Here is a 22,635-nt window from a genome sequence, read left to right as displayed (position 1 = left end):
ATGCAAGGACAAGGCAGCCTCTCTGGAACCATGTGGATGGAGTTGGAGGGTGGGTTGGTACCTGTTTGCAGAAAAGAGGGCCTACCATTTCAGAAGAAAGAAGGGGACATAGGCAGACAGAACGGTGGGTGTTCACACCAAGTTTTCTCCCTGGGGCAAGTTCTTGTTTGTAAGAAATAGGAGAAGACAGAGGTGTTTCATAGCTTATCGAAATGAAGCAAACCACAGTATTCTGTCTCTGAAGAGCTATCGCAGAATGGGGGGGACAGACCTTTTTTTCAGGTGGGGGATATGGGAAGAGGTACAGAAATAGAACTTTTTAACAACCGTAGCTGCCTGAGAATGGAGTGTGTGTGTGTGAGCTGTGAGCTTTGCTTTCCTAAAAGTGTTCAACTTTTAGTCCAAAAGGGTGCACAGAGGAGACTCAATTGTTGGAAGACATTCTAGTGAAATTCCATTTGAGTCCTTTCCAACTTAAATGACTGATTTTATGACCCACGATTGCTGTCAGGTGAGAGATGGTGATTGCTAAGACAACAAAAGTCACACAATTGGGGTACTTCAGAGATGCACCAATGTAACCCATTCTACTGACCCTCGTTGAGGACGCCAGTGAAAATTTCCTGAATTAAAGAGCAACATAGGTATTGATCAGATAGAAAAACGTGCTTAAAAACAAATGCATATATTAGAGCAGGGATTAATGAAAAAGTCAGTCCTGAGGTGCAATGTAGTTTTCTTGGCTATGAAACTCAACTGTTATCTTGGTCCTCCTATGTACATTTTGCTTTCCTAGGTCCTTTCACAGCATACCTTCTGTGTCAGGGCTTGCATAACCATAACCCTAGGATATTTGCTTCCTTTGCCAGCTCATCCTTCTTTGTCTATAAAAGAAGGTGTGAACTGTGCTCACCAAATCCATATGCAGAGATAGAATGATTGTGGTTTGCTGCCTTTGTCTAAGCTTTGAAACCCCACTGTCTTCTCCTAGTTCTTACAGACATGAACTTGTCCCTGACCTCTCAATGTCATCTTGATCAGCTTTCCTTGCAGAGAGAAGCTGCTTCTGATTTTATCAGGAAGAATCTGTAGTCTGCAGAGTTCTGCCCTCCCAGGCTTCTGTGTTGACTGCAGTTTCCCTGATAGAATTGCAATACTTCCTTCTCAAAGAGAACAAGCTCCTACATTTTTTTTCTGATTTGGCTGATAATAGATATTCAATAACTGCATGTTGAGTTGAATTGGATTGAACACAGAAAATCCTGTTATGCCAAATGCAATATGGTTTATAGATACAAAACAATTATTCCCAGGTAGGACGATGAGGCACAGTAAAAAACAAACCAAACAAAGAAAAAAATGACGTTGGACCAGAAGGAGTGACAGAGTGGAAGCCATTGAACCAAGTGGTATTTTAGATAAATCCCCAAAGAGAGAAATGGGAGTTTGGGGGCAGCCTGGGGGAGGAACACAAGGGAAGTAGGTTAGGGCTGCTAAAGAGGAAAAGGCTTCAGCATGGCATTGCTGTCATTAATTATTGATTTACTCACAAACAACTGGGCACTCATTCATGCTGCAAAACACAGATCCAGCAAGAGTGAGCTACAGAGATGTTAGGAAATGATTTGCGTCATGAATACATTGATCATCAGCTGGTTAGATCTTAATAAGTACATCTTGGGTGCTGAGCTAGTTGTATAAGCCATTTTCTTACTGAAAGGCTACTCACTTACGCCTCAAGCAAGGGTGTGGAGCACTAATATAGGAGTCAAGCTGGCCTGGAATAGGATCCCAGCTCCCTCAGTTCCTTCCTCTCTTCCCCACTCTCTCCTCACTCAATCTTTTACTCCATTTTTTCCTTTCTTCTCTATTTATTTATATATGGGCTTTCTATGTGCACTGAGGTTCTACTAGTGAAAAAGAAAAACCCTAACCCTTGCAATATAGTGGGGAAATAGACTTTAAACAAGTAAATACTGATAAATATATATTTATAAGATGTGTCAGGGGTTACCAAGAACAAAAGCACAAAGTGTGACTTCTAGGTAGAATGGTCGTAAGTCTTGGCTTTCCTGGGGCAGTTCTGGTTTATACCTACTGTCCTGGAGTATCTTTTAACAATGCCCTCTTTTCACTCTCAAAATTGTTCTGATTTGGATGATAAATTATACACTCTCTCTATTAAAAATGATGCGAGGCCAGATGCAGTGGCTCACGCCTATAATCCCAGCACTTTGGGAAGCTGAGACAGGCGGACCACCTGAGGTCAGGAGTTCGAGACCAGCCTGGCCAACATGGCAAAAACCCGGCCTCTACTAAAAATACAAAAAAAATTAGCCAGGTGTGGTGGCACATGCCTGTAATCCCAGCTACTCGGGAGGCTGAGGCAGGAGAATTACCTAAACCTGGGAAACGGAGGTTGCAGTGAGCCAAGATTGCGCCACTGCACTCCACCCTGAGTGACAGATCAAGACTCCATCTCAAAAAATATAATAATAATGATGCAAAAACACCTAGCACAGTGCTGGTGTGTAGCAGACCCTCAACAACCATCACCTGGATCTGATTCGAATTCACATTTGACTTCAGACATCTTTGTGCCCAGTTGCAAACACTGCAGTGCCCTGAGGCATCTGCCCTAAGAGCTTTAAGCGCATTTCTGTGCCTGAACTTCAGTGTCACATACATAGTCACTCAACCCTGAACTATCTGAACTGCCAGAACAACTTCTGGGCTTGTTTCTAAATGCACAGCCTCACTCCTCCTGTCCAGGTTGCCTTCTGCCCACAGAATCAACAAGCAGAGAATCAGCAAGACCCTCCAACATCAACTGTCATTGCTTCAGGCCCTGTGCTGGGTGCCAAGGAGTTCACAGCCTGGTGGAGACAGACATTTACAGACAGTTATTCTAGGTGCATTTATAGAATGAACCATAGGGGTTGTGGGAGCCCAACCCAGGAGGCAACACCTGAGCTGATACATGAGGGATGCTCAGGTCAGGGAGAACTTTCTAGGCAGAGGAAACAGCATCTGCACCTGCCCTGAGAGGGTGGCGTATTCAGGAGACTGCAAGTCATTCAGTGTGGCTGGTACCAGGGGCAGACAGAAGAGGTCGTTATGACACAGGGAGCAATCTGGACTTTATTTTCATGGGAATGGGGAGCCACTGAGAATTTTAAGCAGGGAATTGACAAATTAGGTTTGCATTTCAGAGAGAACCCTCTGGTGCCTGTTAGAAAAATAGATTTGGACGGTGCCAAACTAGAGACCGTGAGACCATTAGAGCTTGCTGCGGTGGAGTTGAAAAGGAAGAAGAGGAGTCTAGAGGTAATAAGGAGCCAGACCTAAGGGACATGGTGACTGTGGCTGATGGGAGAGGAAGGAGTCTTGCATGATCCCTATGGTTTTGACTTGGGCAGCCGAGTAGTGTGGCACTTTTCCTGAGATGGGAACCCAGGAGGAACAGTTAGTACAGGGCCAAGTGATGCATTCATCTTTAGAGGTGCTCAGTGTACAGTAGACCTGAAGCGATATGTCTGGCCTGCACTGGAAGGCTTCTGGAATGAGCCCTTCTGTGCGCTTCTAACCTGGAAACAGGAGCCTGCTGTCCTTGTATTAGTGATGACGTTGACTTCAAAGGCTGCTTTCCTAGCCCTGTGCTCACTAAAATCTTACCCCCTTGAGGACATTGGGTATTAAATGATGATCTTGAAAACGAAGTGTTTAACCAAGAGGACTACCGTGGATCTGAGACATAAAGTGTTTCATTCTCCACTCCCATGATAGCTGCCTGTGGACACTGTGGCCTGGCCTCTCTGTTTGTCAGTTGTGATAGATTGTCTCCCAGGGAAAGGGTCTGGTTAACTCATCTCAGGGCCTCTGGTGCCCAGCAGGGACCTGGCTGTAAGCAGGTGCTCAGGATAAATGTTGAGCAAATGATGAAGTGAACCTAGAGCTTCTGTGACTTGGTTTTAGAACACTTTCCTGATAAAAGGAAGAATTGAACCACAGACCCCTCCCCAATCTCATCTCTCCCTCAGAGTATCCCCTGATCCCACTGCCACCATCACTGTGCCCTCCTTTAATGAAGGCTCTGACCTGGTGACAGGGGTTTCCTTGCAACCTGCTGAGATTGTCCAACATTCCCAGGGATAGAACCTGAGATGGCATCACCCACTCCCATTCCCATGAGAGAGGATTCTGATCATCTTCACGTACTTGCTTCAGTCCTGGACTCGGCATCTACCTCATTTTACCCCCCGCATTGAAATTAGCTCTCTACGGCCATCAAGGGTTCACTCAGATCCCAGATCCCTTGTCTTCCCAGTCCCTAACCTGCCCTCACCATCTAACCACGTCTTGTTTAGGAGCTGCACTTAGACATTTTGAAATCTTTAGTGGTGGTAAAGACCAGGGAGCCAGTTCTAACTCTTCTGTAATCCAGATCTCTCTTTCCAATTCTGATTTTAGATCTGAGATCTAATTAGCACCAGAAATGATATTACCTTTCAGGTGAGAGCTTACCCGCTGTCCATGGGAGTTTGGCTTTCTCCTAGCACACACACAACAGAGTATGACAGTGACTTCACATCACACAATCAGCCACACAACCAGAGTCACTCACCCACAAGGCCACAGACAGGGCCCTCCTCTCACAGCTATATCCAGTTATGATCTTAGAAAGATAAGCCCCTATGTGAATGGGCTTCCTAGGACCATCCATCTGCAACTCCACTAGCATCTAACGAGGTACTTGTCGGGTGCACCCAGTGTTTGATGAAGCTAAATAACAAAGTAGTGTTTGCTTTAAAATCCTCAGTTAATTGACTGCAGCACACATTTTTCAATGTTCCCATTTGCAAGACTCTTGAGCTATCTCTGGGGTTACAGAGATTAACAGGGTAGAGTCCCAGGTCAGGAGAAGCTTACAATCTGATAAGAAGGCCAGACCCTTATGAAATTTTAATTCCAGGCAGTCAGGAAGGTGTGCTACAATTAAGCAAACACAGTGCTTTGGAAACATGGGGCTGAAAGAGATTAATCCTTGTGGGGGTGGGAGGTGGGTGATCCAAGGAAGCTTTTTTGAGAAATCTGCATTTGTATTGGCCCTTTGGAGACTGGTAATACTTCATCAGGTAGCTGAGCTTTGGAGAGAACGGAAGTTAAAGGGAAAGGGGAGAGGGCATTCCAGGAAAATCTGAGCAATGGAATGGAGGTGGAAGACCTCTGCTTCTGGGCTTGGTGTGCAGGATTTATAACAGGTAGCTGTGAGGAGGGCATGTGAGGTGCAGGCTGAGGAAGCCCATGGATGGGTTTGAACACTGCCCCAAGGCATTTGGCTTCTTCCTATGGCCCAATGCTCTCTTCTTACTAAAATCAAGGTCTCAGGCCCTCTTTTAAATTGATTTTTAATTAAATTAAATATCACGACTAAAAAAAATCAAAGCAATGAAACAAAGTGCCACTTGTTAGGAATATTCCATCATATATCCTCTCTCAGTCTTGAAAATCAGAGTAGTCAGTGGAGGGTCCTCAAAAACGCTGGAGCAAGAGAAAGAGAGATCAATGAATAGCATTTCCAGCCACTCGATCCTTCAACCTAGAAATCTCGGAGTCATTCTAAAACTTAAATCCACCTGGGTCTGTCTTCCCTGCTTTAAATTCTTTCAGTGGGCCTGCATTACTTCTGGAATAAAGGCTAGTGTTCCCTGGCATGCTGTTCAAAAACATGCCCTATTCATTTCATTCAGTACCTTTCTGTACTCCCAGGACCTAGCACAGAACCCGGCACTGTAGAGAATATTCTGTTGAATGATGAATGCACTGATGAATAAACAATGCGTGCTTTAGAAAATTACTAAGGCTGCAGTGTGGAGAGTGGATCAAAAGAGGTGATACTACGTGGGAAGAAGGGAGACCAGGTAGGTGCTTATTGCCATAGTCGAGGTAAGAATGATGAGATCCCAACTCAAGTTAAAAGGCTGTTGCTAAGAAGAACCCCCCAGGGTCTGTCTGGGGAGGTGAATGGGTTTCCACCAGCCCTTTCCTTTACCTCCTGAGTCCCTCAGAACCCAAAGTTGCTATTTTGAGAGGTTTCTACGCTCCGAGGTGATTTTCCCCCATTTACTAGAGGAGAAAGGCCCTCCTCAGCTGCTGCCTGTGTTGCTATAACAACTTGGCTGCAGCTCTTTTAGACAGATCCGTTTCCTTAAATCATTTAAGGAAAATTAGCTGCCATAACAACGCAGAGCAGTTTTTAAAATAGAGCAACACGGGGCTGGCTTTTTTTTTTTTCTTTTCTTTTCTTGCCTCCTGCAGTCCTTAAGATAAGCTGCTCTCTTTCTGTCAAATAAATAAATTATAACACATTTACTTGACAAACAGAGCAGCTGGTGACATGGTCAAATAACACACACAGAACCAGCACTCATTCACACCAACCCACAAAATACACACACAGATACACACACACAAGCACGCAACATAGCCATATGCAGAAAACACATACATTCGCAAATATCAAACAGAAAATACGTATACATAAAAACAAAAACATGGTAAATAAAAACAGGCACATAAAAAAGTATGCGGTTCTACATAATTACACCAAGGAGACATACGAAAACACACAGCGCAGTTTCACCATTCAATTAAACCGAGGTCTGTCCTTAGGGGAAGCAGGGGTCCCACTGGGTCCCCAGGCTAGAAGGCCCTCGGATGGCAACTCCTCACTAGAAACCAAGGGACCCGAGTGTCCATACCTGACAGGCTTTCGAGTCCATGGGCCCGGAGGAGAGTCTTTTTGTGGAAGGAGTAAACCCACTTTGTGGAGGGTGAGGGGTAAAGGATACCCCTCATACACCCCACATACACACTCAGAAATAAACTAAGAGGACAGGAGGCCATAGCCATGGCATTCTGGGTCAGGTAATTCTTTACCCCCTATGGCGGGATGTTTATCACTCCCTAGGAAAAGACAGAACCACCCCTGTTAAAAATCACATCCCTAGGGCACTTGCAGACTGTGTCACTGAGGCCTTAGCAACTCTGGGAACTGGACTGTGGGTCCCCAAACCTCTGTTCCATCCGCATGTGTCCTGACTTGATTATCGCAGAGGTTCCCTGCAGGGAGCAGCTGAAACTGTGTGGCAGTAAATGGGGTTGGGAATACGAAGTCCTCCGCCAGGGTGGCTGAACCACTCACTTGCTTGGTGCTCATAGGTGAGTCTCTTACCCTCTCCAGGGCTTTACTTTCCCCCTTGTCTACATATAGTAGAGGTTGAAGATTGGTCTCCAAAGAGCCCCTCTCGCTCCAGATAGAGATATCTGTTGGGTATAGCTCTTGATCCACTGATGGGCAGAACTTCCACAAGGCATAAAAGTCCTGGCTGCTGCCAGAGAAGGACAGACTGATTGGATGCTTAATGAAAGTGCTTAGTACAAAGCAGATACTCCATAAACGTTAAGTTTCCAAAGCCTCAGTGTGCTCATCTGCTAAAAGAGAAGAACAATCTCTGACCTACCTACCTCACCAGTTGTAGAGCAAGATCCAATATATGTGAATGGAAAAGTGTTTTATAAAGGCGAGGAAGGATTCTTGCCCTGGAGTTGGGTGGAAAGGAATGTCCTGTTGAAATGTTCAGACAGCAGCCAGCTGCTAGAGGTGCCATGAGGGATAGATTAAAGCACCCACACCAGCACCATGGGTTGCACCCTTAGGTCTGCTCAAACAGTTTTCCGCTCCTACCTACATGGCCCAGGAAATCAGTAAATAGCCACTGGGGTGAAAGGTTCAATATGGAAATAAAGACTTGAAGTAAATGTGATATTGTACAGGGGGCTCTGAGAACATAGGGGGCTTTGGATTCATGAATTTTTTACAGTTTTTCGAACAACAGTTCAAGATGGTTTATGAAACTTTCAGGCATTTTAAGAGAAATCATTACTTTTGTGAAGGGCAACTTCTCCCACCTGTGATAAAAGACATGGTTTTTCTAACTCTAGATTTTCACTTTGACTCCAGCAAAAAAGCAGGGTAGAGATGGATTTCATGCTTCAGAGTAATATTCCTGTCAAGCAGGTTGCCTCCTTCAATTTCTGTAACACCTTTTCATCCCGAAAAACTCTGGATACCTCTCAACTACTGACTAGATACATATTACTCCAAATGTAGAGTTTCTAGAAGGTTCTCTTTGAGTCCAGCCCATTACACTCTCTATGCCTCAGTTCCCCTATTTGTAAATTGGGAATGGCAATGCTCATCTCCTGGAATTTCTGTTAGGATTAGATACTATGCATATACATAACCTTTAGTAGCAGGTATATGAGAATAGACTTTACGCACCTGGCTATTGCAGCACTTACCTCACTGTCCCCCAGCCCCAGCTCCCATACTCCACTACACACTGTAACTCTATTAAGGGCTTAGCCTTAGCATTAGTCATTTTTATATCCCCACCACCCAGCACAGGGGACAGGCGCTCAATGAATGTGTGTTGGGAGAGAGGGAGAAAAGGCAGGCAGGAAAGAAGAAAATCACTTATTAAAACCTGGAAATGCATGACTATAATTCCAGCATTTTGAGAGGCTGAGGTGGGAGGATCACTTTTTAAGGCCAGGAGTTTGAGACCAGCCTGGGAAACAAAGTGAGACCCCATCTCTAAACAACAAAAAAGAAGAAAGAGAAAGAAAGAAAGAGTGAGAGGGAAAGAAAGAGGAAGGAAGGAAGGAAAGAAGGAAGGAAGGAAGGAGAAAGAAAAAATGAATTAGCTGGGTATGGTGATGCAGGCCTTTAAGTCTTAGCTACTTAGGAGGCAGCAGCAGGAGGATCCCTTGAGCTCAGCAGTTCTTGGCTATAGTGAGCTATGATCATGCCATTGCACTCCAGCCTGGGCAATAGAGCAAGACACTGTCACGCGCACACACACGCCTGGAATTAACATCTGAACAGACTTGTTAAAATACAAATTCACTGAGTAAAGTGGAGAAAAAAACGTTCCAAGCCAAGTGACACTCTCAAAATCCTCCTTACTCTTTAGAACCCACCTACAAGCCTATCATCTTCAAGGGTTCCCCGTATACTTTGTTCCACAGTGAACCCTCGTTTCTTTGTTCTTCTGCAAACCCCTCCAGTGCAAAGGATCTACCTTCACCTCCCTGCTGCCCTGGCCAGGGCCAGATGCTTATTGGTAGCTCAGTGAGAACCTCTTGAGCAGTTGACTGATCAAAATGCAGTCTCTCTAGAGGGTAGTTGTTTGGATTCCTGCAGGCATCCCACAGAGCTGGATAAACCCCCTGGTTAAGGTGCACATCATGCTGTGTTTTAGTGATCGTTTCCCTGTCTGCCTCCTTTATTCTTTGAGCTTCTCAAATACAAAAATTGTGTCTTTTTCATTTTGTTTCTCCATCTCTTGGCAGAGTCCAACACTTAGTAGGCACTCAATGAGTGTTTAGGGAAATCTTGGTAGCTCCCTTATCTGACCCATCATTTCCCAGCAAGACAGCACTGAAACATCCCAGAGAAATTCATTGCACTCTCAACTTCCAAACCTCTATAATTCTCTCTCACTGTATTGCATTTCCATTAACTAATCTTTCCTTCATATTTTGCCCCTGCCGATCCTCTGTTACAAAGAGCTCCCACACATGGAATCTCTTCTCAAGCTCACAAATTTGGAAATTCTGGAGCATTAGAATCCACCCACATAGAATCTCCATCAGAAACCCACAGATTCTAAAGTTTCTTCTTTGCTCCCTCTCTGCTGCTGATATCTGTTCAATTTACACTGGTTTCAAAATTAGACCAAATTTGCTTCTCCATTTTCTATGTCCCATGGTCACTCAATTACCCAGGCCACAAATGAGCTAAAAAAGAGTCTCTGTGTAGTCTGACACTCCTGCTATCACCTTTTGTCAGTTACCAAACCACTCCAGTGTACCCCAGGTCATCTCTTCCAGGAATTTTTCCAGTTAACCCACTCCATCCATTTGTTACTCCTCCCATATACTCCTCCCTTTCCATGCCCCCATCTGAGCAGGTTGCGATCTGCATATAGCCTGCTACCCCATTAGGGACTCAGCTGAGCAGGCTGCAGAGTACAGGTTACATTTTAGGGTGTTTTGTGTTCAGCATGTGTGGAACTTCTCCAAGAGTTATTTTTGCTTGTTGCCATTGAGAGGCTCTCAAGCCCAAGACAAATTCACTCTGGTACATCAAATGGCATATTGCACATCAGAAATCGGCCTTAGCCATGGGAAATCAAGTAAGCCAGATGCCTAATTAGTCCATTATTTACTGTGGTGGAAACAGCTGAATTCTGATAAGAAAAGGACCAGGCTAATCACTCCTTCCAGCAAGAATGAAGTGTTTAACCTTCTATCAGGAAATTGCCCCTATTTTCTTTAAGTCCTAATGCCCATCTCCCAACTCTTGTACTGGTCCCAAGTGTCTGACTGTGGGAAGTCTTATCAGCTTGAGTATGGCCGGGCCTTCTGGCCAATGAGCCTTGATGCTCTACCACTCAGCAAGTCTTTCTAGGCTTGCTTTCACTTGAAGGCTACTAAAGTGTGTAGATAATCTTCCCTAAACAGTAATCTTCAAAAGAAAAAAGTCTTTCATTTACCCATTAAAGATTTCCTGAGTGCAGGCATTGTGTGCTAGAACACAATGGCAAATAACGGTCCCTTCGCTCAAGGAGCTGATGATCTAGATTAGAGCAGTAGTTTTCAAACTATTCTTAGAAAAGTTGCAAGGGGTCTGAGGGGGCTTCTCTCCATTTTACCCAGAGCAGGATAAGTTTGTGGTTAAGAGCTCAGGCTCAGGCCTGGGTTTAAATCTCAATTCAACGTTGACTCAATAACTTTGCTACCTTGGGCAGGTTCCTTAACCTTTCTGAGCTTCAGTGTCCTTGTTTGTAAGGAGTTGTTTTGAAGATTAAGTGAGGTGATGCCTGTGACTTACTTAAGGCATTGTGCCAGGCACATAATTCTAAAAAAAAATTTAACTATTATTAGTATAAGAAGTGTATTTGAGGCCAGGTGCAGTGGCTTACGCCTGTAATCCCAGCACTTTGGGAGGCCAAGGCGGGTGGATCACCAGAGGTCAGGAGTTTGAGATCAGCCTGGCCAACATGGCGAAACCACATCTCTGCTAAAAATACAAAAATTAGCCGGGCCACAGTGGTGGGTGCCTGTAGTCCCAGCTACTCGGGAGGCTGAGACACGAGAATCCCTTGAACCCGGGAGGTGGAGGTTGCAGTGAGCCGAGATTGTGCCATTTGCACTCCAGCCTAGGTGACAGAGCAAGACTCCATCTCAAAAAAAAAAAAAAAAAAAAAAAAAAAAGTGTATTTGAATAGAAGATTCCTTGAGCATAGAAAGTTTGCAAACTTCTGGTCTGGAGCTCCAGACCAAGTCAACCAATGATTGAAGCACAGGGTAGCACATGTTAATGATAGACAAGTGCTCCAGGTACCATGTGGGTAAAGTAGGGTCATCTGAACTAGACTTAGGGGTCAGGCAAGGCTTTCTGGAAGAGGTAACCTCTGAGATAAGCTTTGAAGGAAGAGTAGGATTTTTTTAGACAAAGACTGGGGGAAGCATTACAGGCAGGGGAGCAGCATATGTGAGGACACAGGCGTTAGGCAGATGAACATATTTAGGGAATTACAAGCAGTTTGATTTGCTGGACTGGACCAGGGGAGCATGTGGAGAAGGGGCAGGAGGCAAGGCTGGGTGGCAGGCAGAGAGGAGTCATAGAGAGCCCTGTGGGCTACACCAGGAAGCTTGGACTTGACCCTGGGAGCCATGGATGATAACCCTTCAGGGAGTAGAAAGACACAGAATTCAAGAAAGAGAAAAAAAATCTTACTATGAGTTTCTGGGTTGTAAAATATATTGTTGTGTTTAAAGCTTTGAGCCAGCAATTGCAGTACTAGAAACCTAGACTTTAAAAAAATCTAAAGTGTGAATAAGGATTTATGCAAAAAAAATGGCCACAGAATAATTATTTATAAATAGTGAAAAACCCAGGAAAATCCAAATGCCTAACAGTGGTAAACTGATTGAGTCAATCATGATACATTCATACAATGGATGTTTATGAAGAGTTTATATTATTGTTAAAATGCTTATGCTATAATTTTAAGTGGAAAAAAGCAGAAGACAAAGTTGCATATGTATTATATGTTAAGACATATATAACAACTAGGTTTAAAACATACGCAAAAAGAATGGATGTACACTAGATGTTAGCAGTGGTATTTCTGGGTCCTAGGGTGCTTTTTTTCCTCTGCTTTTTTATACTTTCCAACAATTTTCCACAAGTATATGTTAACTTTATAACTAGAAAAAAATTATGGAAGGAGGAGGGGACCTAGCCACCCACATATGAGGAGGAGCTTTATTTTATAAAACAGAACAAAACTCATCAGAGTCCATTGCCTGGTTCTAGGTCAGTCCACAGGATAAAAGCCTCATGAATCCAGCCCAACCCATATGATAGGAGAAAACTGGGTTCAGTACCCATCTATCCACTCGTCTGTCTAACCAGCCATCCTTCTATCTCTCTTTCCATCCATCTTATCTCTACCTTCTCTGTTCAAAATTCCTGTCCCAGAAGGCTTCCCTTATTCAGGCTCCTAATGTCCTAGGAAATTTTCTAACTCTTCACCCTCTTTATAAGTATAATAGGGAATTTCCCTATCCCTTCCCTAAAGCACACCTCCCATTTCCTACTTTGATCCCTCTCAGTCAGCTAAGTCTTTGGCCTCCCAGCACTGCCTTGTCAGCCAGAAGGGCTGGAGACAGACTCTTTAATCTGATAGGGATTAGGAGCAAGCACTCTGAAGTAAAAAATTGTCTCTAGCTTCCAGTTCCCGCTCTACCTGCCACCTCACCTTTCTGAGCCTCCATAGCCCTATCTGCAAAATGGGGTAATACCATCTCTTAGAGAAGTGTTGTGAGGATTAAAAAAACACCACATACACACACAAAAACCCACCAAGCACTTATATAGTGTGGTCGTTTGTAAGGCTGGTAAATTGTAAGCACTCAATAAATGTTAACATTTATTATCAGCTCAAACTTAGTAATATACAATAGCTACTATTTCAATGTTAATTTCACAAAGGAATCTTCTGAATAATATTTCATTATCACCAATTATCACCATCTTTAAACTTAAGCATTTTAAAAAGAGCTATAGCTCTGGTTATTGAAATAGCGATGCAAGTAGGTTTTAAAAGACAGACTGGGCCAGGCATGGTGGCTTTTGCCTATAATCCAGCACTTTGGGAGACCCAAGCAGGAGGATTGCTTGAGGCCAGGAGTTCAAGACTAGCCTGGGGAACACAGAGAGAGCCTCCATCTCTACAAAAAAAATTCAAAATTAGCATGACGGTGCGCACCTGTAGTCCTAGATACTAGGGAGGCTTAGGCAGGAGGATTGCTTGAGCTCATTGGGGATTGTTTGAGGCTGCAGTGAACTATGATCATGCCACTAAACTCCAGCCTGGGAGACAGAGTGAGACCCTGTCTCTTAAAAAATATTTAAATACGTAAATAAATAAGGACAGATTAGAAGCAAGTTTGAGCCATTAGCTCAAATGCTCTGGCCACTCCCCATCCCCATCTTTGCAAAGTCTTTTTACAGCTGTGCTAATATCTTTAATTGGGTTACAATCAGCCGAGTTCCAGAAGCTTTTCTTTCACAGGGTTTCTTGCATTTGTCGGTTTCAATTCATTCCGAGTGGATTTTACGGTTTAACCTTCAGAGGGCAAGCCGATTTCCTTCATTCTGAGGGTTTGGGTATGTGTGCCTGTGTGTGTTGGGGGGCAATTTACCATAATCCCTAAGGGCTGACGACAGCCAGGATGCTTCTAGAATGAATTATCAGTAAATGCGATACTCTAGATCCGCCAGGGGCGATTCCAGACACCAGGAGAGGCTTGGGGCGGGGCTTCTCTCACAAAGGCTGGAGGCGGAGTTTGTACGCTGATTGGCAGCTAAGGCCACTCTACACAGCAGCCCTCACTGGCTGATCCTAGAGGGCACTTCAAGGGCAAAGCTTTGCTTTAAGCTCCTGGCACCACCTATGCAGACTCAGCAGTCGGGAGGAATGACTTACTCAGGCTCCCAGTTACAAGAGGAAAACTTATTTCCTCTTAGAGTTTAGCTCCACGCTATAACCTTGAAAAAGCCTCCAACTGGTAAGGCGAATCTTCATTAGACGTCTTTGCTATGTGACTCGGCCTCCTGGCATGGGTGGGGTGAATGAAAGCAAGGCTTCAGGACCCTGCAGAGGGGAAGGGGGAAAATGCTGATATTTGTTAAGCATCCATTAAGTGCCAGGCACTGTTTCATCTAGCCCATTTAATAACATTTTGAAATGAGCATTATTATCCCCATTTCTAAGGTGAGAAAACTAAGGCTCGGAGTGAATGTCCCTCCCCTAATCATAATCTCTCCTGCTGCACACATTTATGACTCCCCACCACACTAATCTGTCTGTTTACGTGCTTGTTTTCTTTCCTCAAATGTGGACTCCTTGAGGGATGAAACTCTTGTTTCCGTCACCTCTGCACTCTCTGGCACAGAGCATAGCGCCTAATACATCAGTAAAATGCCAGATGAATGGCAGAACAAATGAAAAGCAGTTGAAACCTGCAAGGTCACACAACTGGTAGTCAAAGGACTTGAAGTGGAAGCCAGATCTGCCTGATCCCAAGGCCAACGACCCTAGTGCAGAGCAGGGTGGGCGTGCTCCCCAGGGGCCCAGCAGCAGGCAGAGGCCCCTTGTTTCTCCGAGTCTCTTGTTTTAGCTTTAAAATGCAAGGAAGCGGCCAACCTAGAAAGGAGAAATTCTATTGACTTCCCGTTTTTTTTTTTTCTTGGTATGATGACACCTTTTAAGCACAAAAATTCAGAATTACGCCCATTATCTTTTGGTTAAAATGATATTATAAATAGATTTATTCCATTACCTTGGGCACCCCACTCCTCCCCCCACCACTGTAAGAAACATTGGTTTGAAAAGTCCAGAATGAACTCCAAAGATTGAGCATGCTAGGTAAATTAGGATCTGGGATCTTAAGAGGGGCTGGCTAACACTAACACAGGCAAAGAGGTTTTGACCTTAGGATGTCTCCTGTTCCTGCACAGGTTGTTGCCATAGCCTGAGGATGTACACATCCCCAACTTGGCTACTTTTGACCTTGAATTAATAATGTAATTCTGGCCTTCTAGGGTCTCAGAGATCACTTTGTCCTATTTGGAGCCAGAAAACTTCAGAGCTAGATGAGCTAAAGAGGTGCTCCAAACTAACCCTTCATATAGAGAGAACACTTCAGCCTAGGGCACGGCAATGGCTTGCTCCAGGTCACACAGTGGGACTGTAGTACTGTAGAGTTGCAACTCAAACTCAGGTTCCCAGGATTTCCACCGAACTTGGAGCACATGCACTCCAGGCCCCAGGGATGAATCACTAGCACATGGGTCTTGTCGTAAGTATTTTCACTAATTTGTCACAGAGATGTATAGTTTTCAGAGCACATTCACATACAAGCATTCACTTGACCCTTTATTGCAACATTGTGAGACAGGGATTGCTTTGTTTTGTTTTGTTTTAAGAGACAGGGTCCCACTCTCCTGCCTGGGCTGGTCTCGATCTCCTAAGCTCAAGCGATCTTCCAGTCTCAGCCTCCCAAAGTGCTGGGATTACAGGTGTGAGCTACCATGGCTGGCCTATTGTTTTGTTTTACAGATGGGGAAACTAAGACCTAAAGTTATTAAGTAACTTTCCCAAGAGACAGAGTGAGGATTGAATCTCAGTTCTTCTGACTCTAGGTGACCCAGAGCTGAGCACACCCACTGACAAGTCAGAGGAAGAGAGGAGCAGGAGTGGCAAGGTAGAGTCTCATCTCTCTTGCTTTTCCCTCTTTTACCTTTTTAAAAAAGCACCTGGACTCAGGTCCCCTCTCAGACCACCATATCTTTCCCAGATGTCTCTGAGGGAATGAAGGGTAGAGCAGAGCAAGGTGTAAGAGAAGCAGAGGGTACTCAAGGGTCCAAGCCATGGTCATGGCTGGCCCAAAGGCTGCCCCAAGGCAGAAGTGGCAGACTGAAGGCCACAGTAAGTCAAATTCTGAGGAACAACGGCCAGCCCGTAGGACAGAAAAAAGGTAGAGAGAATCCCCATGGGCATATGGTAGGAGGGATGCAGTTAAAACAAGAGCCATCACATGAACAGAAGCACGTAGGAAGAGAATAGCAGGAAGGAGGCGGGTCTGCATAGTTTAGAGAGTCCCTTTGGGGAAGGAATGGATTAAAAAAAGAAAAGTGGTCAGATTCTAAAGGACCTCAGAATACCAGACTGAGAGATTTGAATTTCATCATTTTGGCCAAAGGCAACTGTTAGAGGTTTGTGGGCAGGAAAAGGGCAGACTGACAAGCATTAGCTCTGATTATGCAATCAGCACCAGTGTTTAGACCTCAAAACAGTGACCCGTTTAATCTGACAGTCTGCTTTGGTATAATTTGTTAAAAATGACAAAATGTCTCATTTTGCTGCAGTTCATTTTGACCTTTTTTAATATTTCTAATATTAATTTAGTTAATTTCAGAAGGGAAATAAATGTATTAGTGTTGTCACAGTCATAAAAAGATGAATTCTCTTCTGTCAAGCTATTTCTTTGAATGAATCCATCATGCTGTAAAATGGTTGCTTTCTAACACTCAGCATCTTCTCAGCTCCCCCCTCCCTCCTTTTCTCCCTCCTTTCTTTTTTTTTTGAGACGGAGTCTCACTCTATCGCCCAGGCTGGAGTGCAGTGGCGCTATCTCGGCTCACTGCAAGCTCCGCCTCCGGAGTTCACGCCATTCTCCTGCCTCAGCCTCTCCGAGTAGCTGGGACTACAGGCACCCGCCACCACGCCCGGCTAATTTTTTTGTATTTTTAGTAGAGACGGGGTTTCACCGTGGTCTCGATCTCCTGACCTCGTGATCCACCCGCATCAGCCTCCCAAAGTGCTGGGATTACAAGCGTGAGCCACCACGCCCGGCCTTCTCCCTCCTTTCTTCCTTTCTTTCTTCTCTCTCCCCATCCATCACTGCTTCCATCTGCCAACACATCTACTATGATGTGCTTTTGGGGGTAGAGAGATAAAAGAAATGGTCCCTGCTCTGAAGCAACACTCACTCTAGTGGGAAAGGCAGAAAATAAACCAGGCCCTTTGGAGGTGTGTCTAAATGCCACAAGAGGAAAGAACCAAGGACCCAGGGAGCATGTAGAGGAGCTATTTATCCTGCAGAGGCAAAGGCCTCCTTTAAAGTTGGAAACTATGCCCTATAGTAGGACTTGGGTTATGACTTTTGTGAAGGAGAAAAGACACTAAGTAGGATTCTGAAGCTTTGGGTTCTACTCCCATCTCTGGTAATTAGACAGTAATTACTAGGGACTGAGCACCCAGACCATGGTAAGGATTTCACACACGTTATCTCACTTAATGCTCACACCTTTATCAAGGTAGTCTTATTTTTCCCATTTTTTCAAAAGAGGAATATGAGGTTCGGGGGATGAAGTAATTTGGCCCACTTGGGTTGTAAACCTTATACGTAGAGTTGACTCCAAAATCAGGGTGGCTTGCAGTGCACTGTGCTTCATCTCCAGCTAGCTATAGAGAATTGTACTTTACTATTATGAACTATTCTATACCAATTATGCTTACTGGTTGTATGACCTTAGAAAACCCAGTTCTTTTCTCACTCTGGGTCTCAGTTTCTCATTTGTTCAATGAAGAGGTTATATGAGCTCTGAACATCTCTGGTTGCAGAGGCCTCCTGGAATCTGAGGGCATGGTGTAACCTGGTGCTTCTCAAATTTTAATGCACAGGAAACACTTGGGTATCTTATTAAAATTCAAGTTCTGATCAGTAGGTCTGGAGTGAGGTTCTGAGAATCTGCATTTCTGACAAGCTGCCAGGGCATGCTGATATTGCCAGTTCAAGTACCCTGCTATGATTTGAACGTATGTGCCCCTCCAAGATCCATATGCTGAAACTGAATCCCCAGTGCAATTGTATTGAGAGGTGGGCCCTTTAAGAGATTATCAGATCATGAGGGCTCCTCCCTCATGGATGGGGTCAGTGCCTTATAAAAGGGAACTAGCAAGAACATTTTGCCCTTTCACTCTTTCATTACTTCCACCACGTGAGAACACACCTTTCAAGGCCCCATCATGGAAGCAAATGCCAGGTCCTCACCAGACACTGAACCTGCTGGTGCCTTGATCTTGGACTTCCCACCTCAAGAACTGTGAGAAATAAATTTATTATTTATTTCTTAATTATTATTTATAAATCACCCAGCCTCAGGTATTTTGTCATAGCAGCACAAACAAACTAAGACCCCATTTTGAGTAGCAAGGGTGTAACCGATGGCAGAAGCAAACTTTTGGGTCCAGGGTAGAACTACCGAGGATGTAAGATTTAAGATTATTGAAATAAATGCAAACAGGAAAAGCAATCTTATTCAGATCTGGTTAGCAAATAGAGTTCTGGGTTCATTTTCTTACCTGGAAATTTTACTTTCTTGGGTTTAAAAGCAGTGATTCTCTTTAAGAGATTAAAGGGAAGAAAATTGAACTTTTAAGGTTTTGAAGAACTTTTTATACTGAGATCACATCTGTTTTCATTCAAGTTTCAATCTGATGTTTCCACTGTAGCTCAGATTTCTATCTCAGGCAGGTGCAGCAACTACTCTCCTATGGGGAGGTGGCTATCTCCTTTCCTTCCCTACATCTTGGTAAGATGCAGCTTCCTTCCCAAGATGCACCAGCACAGTCACAACTTTTTAAAGCATAATTGCCTAAAGGCTTTCAGGGCTTCCCAGTCATACAGGGGTAAGACTTCCCAGTTTGGTATTCAAAGATTCAGACTCATCTCTCTACATTCCTTTGCTTAAAATCTTTACTTTTATCCTAATATGCCTGCTCCTCTCCCAAAAGGACTTCTGGCCTGCCCACATTCATATTGCCACTCCTGTTGCATTCCTACCCATCCCTGCGCTTGCACCCCCACACACTCCCCTCTGATTGGACTTTTACCCCTCCGCTCTTATTCTCTAGCCCTCAGAATTCCATATGGCCTTCAGATGTCCATGTCATTGCTTCCAGAAAGCCTTCTGTCATTGTCACAGCTGTAAATGAGCACATACTATAGGCTTATACATTTTGTATATCATTTTCTAAGAATAACCATATCATCCCCATTTTATATATGAACAATAAGAGACATTGGGAATCCAACCTAGATCTATTGAACTCTGAAGTCTTGATTTCTTCTCTCCTTCTTTACCCTCCCCCCCGGTACTTTGTTTGTATGTCTCTTGTATTGTAATCACATATTTCTTTGTTTTAGAGTTATTTTTCTCTTTTGCTGAGAGGAGAATGTAGTTTTGTTGGGTTAAGAAGGTGAGGTAGATAGAACAACCTAAAAGACTGCTGGATGTTAAAAGTGAGGGGGAAGGCTGCAAGGGTAATGCAAACTGGGGGATAAGGGGGCATATTTGCCCACATCTTTTCAATGGAAAAGCGACAAGAGGGCCCTTTACAGTGTGCAGGCACCTTCTTTAGATTATCCTCATTTGATTCTCAAGATCACCTTCTTTGGGCTACACTTTGATGGATTCCTATGATCAGCCTCAATACTACTGGGTCCTATTCAAGCTAGTTAGGATTAATGAGTTAGATGCAATCAAATCATAGAATGTTGGAGCCAGAAGGAAAGTGAGAGATTCTTGCTCAGCCTCTTCATTTTTCAAATGAGAAAACTTATGCTAGAAGGAAAATGACTTCCCCAAGGTCATTGGTGATTTGGTGGCAGAGATTCATTTGGCATTTATTACCTTTTTTTTCCTTAGCATCTTCCATTTCTGAACAAGGTGCTTCTGGGTGAATGTGTCTTTTAGTTGATGCCAGCAGTTCTGCATGCAGCAGAAGAATAAGAAATAAACCTCAATTCTTTGACTCACCCTTGTTTCTCTGTCAACAAAGTGGGTTTCTACCAGTTTTCTTTTCATCAGAGGGTGACCTTGGAAATCTAAACCTTTGACACTTGCATTTTCCTCTTGTGCCTTATGCTTTCCAACTCTTTCTCTAATTATTTCTTATGTATTTAGTAGTTAAAATGCCCACTAACACAGCCATTTATCTCATGGCCTTAACTCATAATTATTGCAAACTGGAGGCAACCTTGAGAATAGGAAAAATGAAGAATACATTTCAGCACGAAACTGTGCTGTATTATTGTGGTTAACTTTCGCTGTGAATACAACTCCAATATCTTGGTAGGTTACCACAGCAAACGTTTATTTCATGTCCATGCTCTATGAGGGCTGTAAGTGAGCCAGCCATAGCTCTGCTGTCTCTGCTAAGCTCTACGTATCCCTCTTCTAGGGCCCAGGCTAAAGGTGTCACCCCTATCTGGGACCTGCTGTTCTATAGCAGAGAACAGGAACACAATCTCATTTAAAGCTTCCACACAGAGATGGCAAATATCATGACTGCTCACATTCCATTAGCCAAAGCGTGTCCTCAAGCCAAGGCCAAAGTCAGTGAGATGGGGGGTGTATATACTTTTCTTAGATTCTTAGGCAAACAAAAATGACAATAGGAGATTTCTTATTACAGGGAGGGAAGAATAGTTAGGAACAATGATCTAATCAACCAAAATTACTTTATTGCTGAATCAGATATGAGTTTAGGGAAATCACTTGCCCTCATTGGACCCCAGTTTCTGATTGTTTAAAATGAGAAAGTTTGCCTCTTTAGAGAGGCAAATTAATATTCTGAAAAAATTAGATATATCTAAGTTCAAATTCCAGTTGCACCACAGACTAGCTGTGTGATCTTAGGTAAGTTATTTAACTCTCTCATTTCTTCATTTTTCTTCAAAAATTCAAACTATAGTTTTAAAAAACACACATACCTCTTAAAGTGTCTCATAATCTTTTTTTTTTTTTTTTTTTTTTTGAGACAGAGTATCGCTCTCTCGCCCAGGCTGGAGTCCAATGGTGCGATCTTGGTTCACTGCAACCTCTGCCTCCTTGGTTCAAGCGATTCTCCTGCCTCAGCCTCCTGAGTAGCTGGGACTACAGGTGCCCACCACCACGCCTGCTTAATTTTTGTATTTTTAGTAGAGACGGGGTTTTGCTATGTTGGTCAGGCTGGTCTTGAACTCCTGACCTCAGGTGATCCGCCTGCCTTGGCCTCCCAAAGTGCTGGGATTACAGGCGTGAGCCACCGTGCCTGGCCCTCATTTTGTTTTTAACCCTATAAATATCTTTTAGGAAAAAAACAGTCTCTTGTGAGAAAACATTTTTTATTTTTTTTATTTTTTTATTTTATTTTATTATTATACTTTAGGTTTTAGGGTACATGTGCACAATGTGCAGGTTTGTTACATATGTATCCATGTGGCATGTTGGTTTGCTGCACCCATTAACTCTTCATTTAGCATTAGGTATATATCCTAATGCTGTCCCTCCCCGCTCCCCCCACCCCACAACAGGCCCTGATGTGTGATGTTCCCCTTCCTGTGTCCATGTGTTCCCATTGTTCAATTCCCACCTATGAGTGAGAACATGCGGTGTTTGGTTTTTTGTCCTTGCGATAGTTTGCTGAGAATGACGGTTTCCAGCTTCATCCATGTCCCTACAAAGGACATGAACTCATCATTTTTTATGGCTGCATAGTATTCCATGGTGTATACCTGCCACATTTTCTTAATCCAGTCTATCGTTGTTGGACATTTGGGTTGGTTCCAAGTCTTTGCTATTGTGAATAGTGCCACAATAAACATACGTGTGCATGTGTCTTTATAGCAGCATGATTTATGGTCCTTTGGGTATATACTCAGTAATGGGATGGCTGGGTCAAATGGTATTTCTAGTTCTAGATCCCTGAGGAATCGCCACACTGACTTCCACAATGCTTGAACTAGTTTACAGTCCCACCAACAGTGTAAAAGTGTTCCTATTTCTCCACATCCTCTTCAGCACCTGTTGTTTCCTGACTTTTTAATGATGGCCATTCTAACTGGTGTGAGATGGTATCTCACTGTGGTTTTGATTTGCATTTCTCTGATGGCCAGTGATGATGAGCATTTTTTTATGTGTCTTTTGGCTGCATAAATGTCTTCTTTTGAGAAGTGTCTGTTCATGTCCTTCGCCCACTTTTCGATGGGGTTGTTTGTTTCTTTCTTGTGAATTTGTTTGAGTTCATTGTAGGTTCTAGATATTAGCCCTTTGTCAGATGAGTAGGTTGCAAAAATTTTCTCCCATTCTGTAGGCTGTCTGTTCACTCTGATGGTAGTTTCTTTTGCTGTGCAGAAGCTCTTTAGTTTAATTAGATCCCATTTGTCAATTTTGGCTTTTATTGCCATTGCTTTTGGTGTTTTAGACATGAAGTCCTTGCCCATGCCTATGTCCTGAATGGTATTGCCTAAGCTTTCTTCTAGGGTTTTTATGGTTTTAGGTCTAAGAAAACATTTTTTAAAGATGTAATTCATTTAAGTTCTTTTAAACTTAAGAAAAACTGAATTCAAACACCTTTTTAAATACAAATATGTATAGTGTATTTC

At 43.6% G+C, this 22,635-nt stretch overlaps 1 protein-coding gene across 14 annotated transcripts in view; it reads left to right on the top strand.

The window, feature by feature from the left end:
• Nucleotides 1–22,635, top strand: part of LOC116473135 (AGBL carboxypeptidase 4) — a 1,494,771-nt gene that overhangs the window by 1,381,013 nt on the left and 91,123 nt on the right. The gene's annotated exons all lie outside the window — the stretch shown is intronic.

The sequence above is a fragment of the Hylobates moloch genome, unplaced genomic scaffold (assembly GCF_009828535.3).
Source record: "Hylobates moloch isolate HMO894 unplaced genomic scaffold, HMol_V3 SCAFFOLD_8, whole genome shotgun sequence".
Lineage (NCBI taxonomy): Eukaryota > Metazoa > Chordata > Mammalia > Primates > Hylobatidae > Hylobates > Hylobates moloch.
Note: the sequence above shows the minus strand (reverse complement) of the source record. Positions and strands in the feature narration are given on the sequence as shown.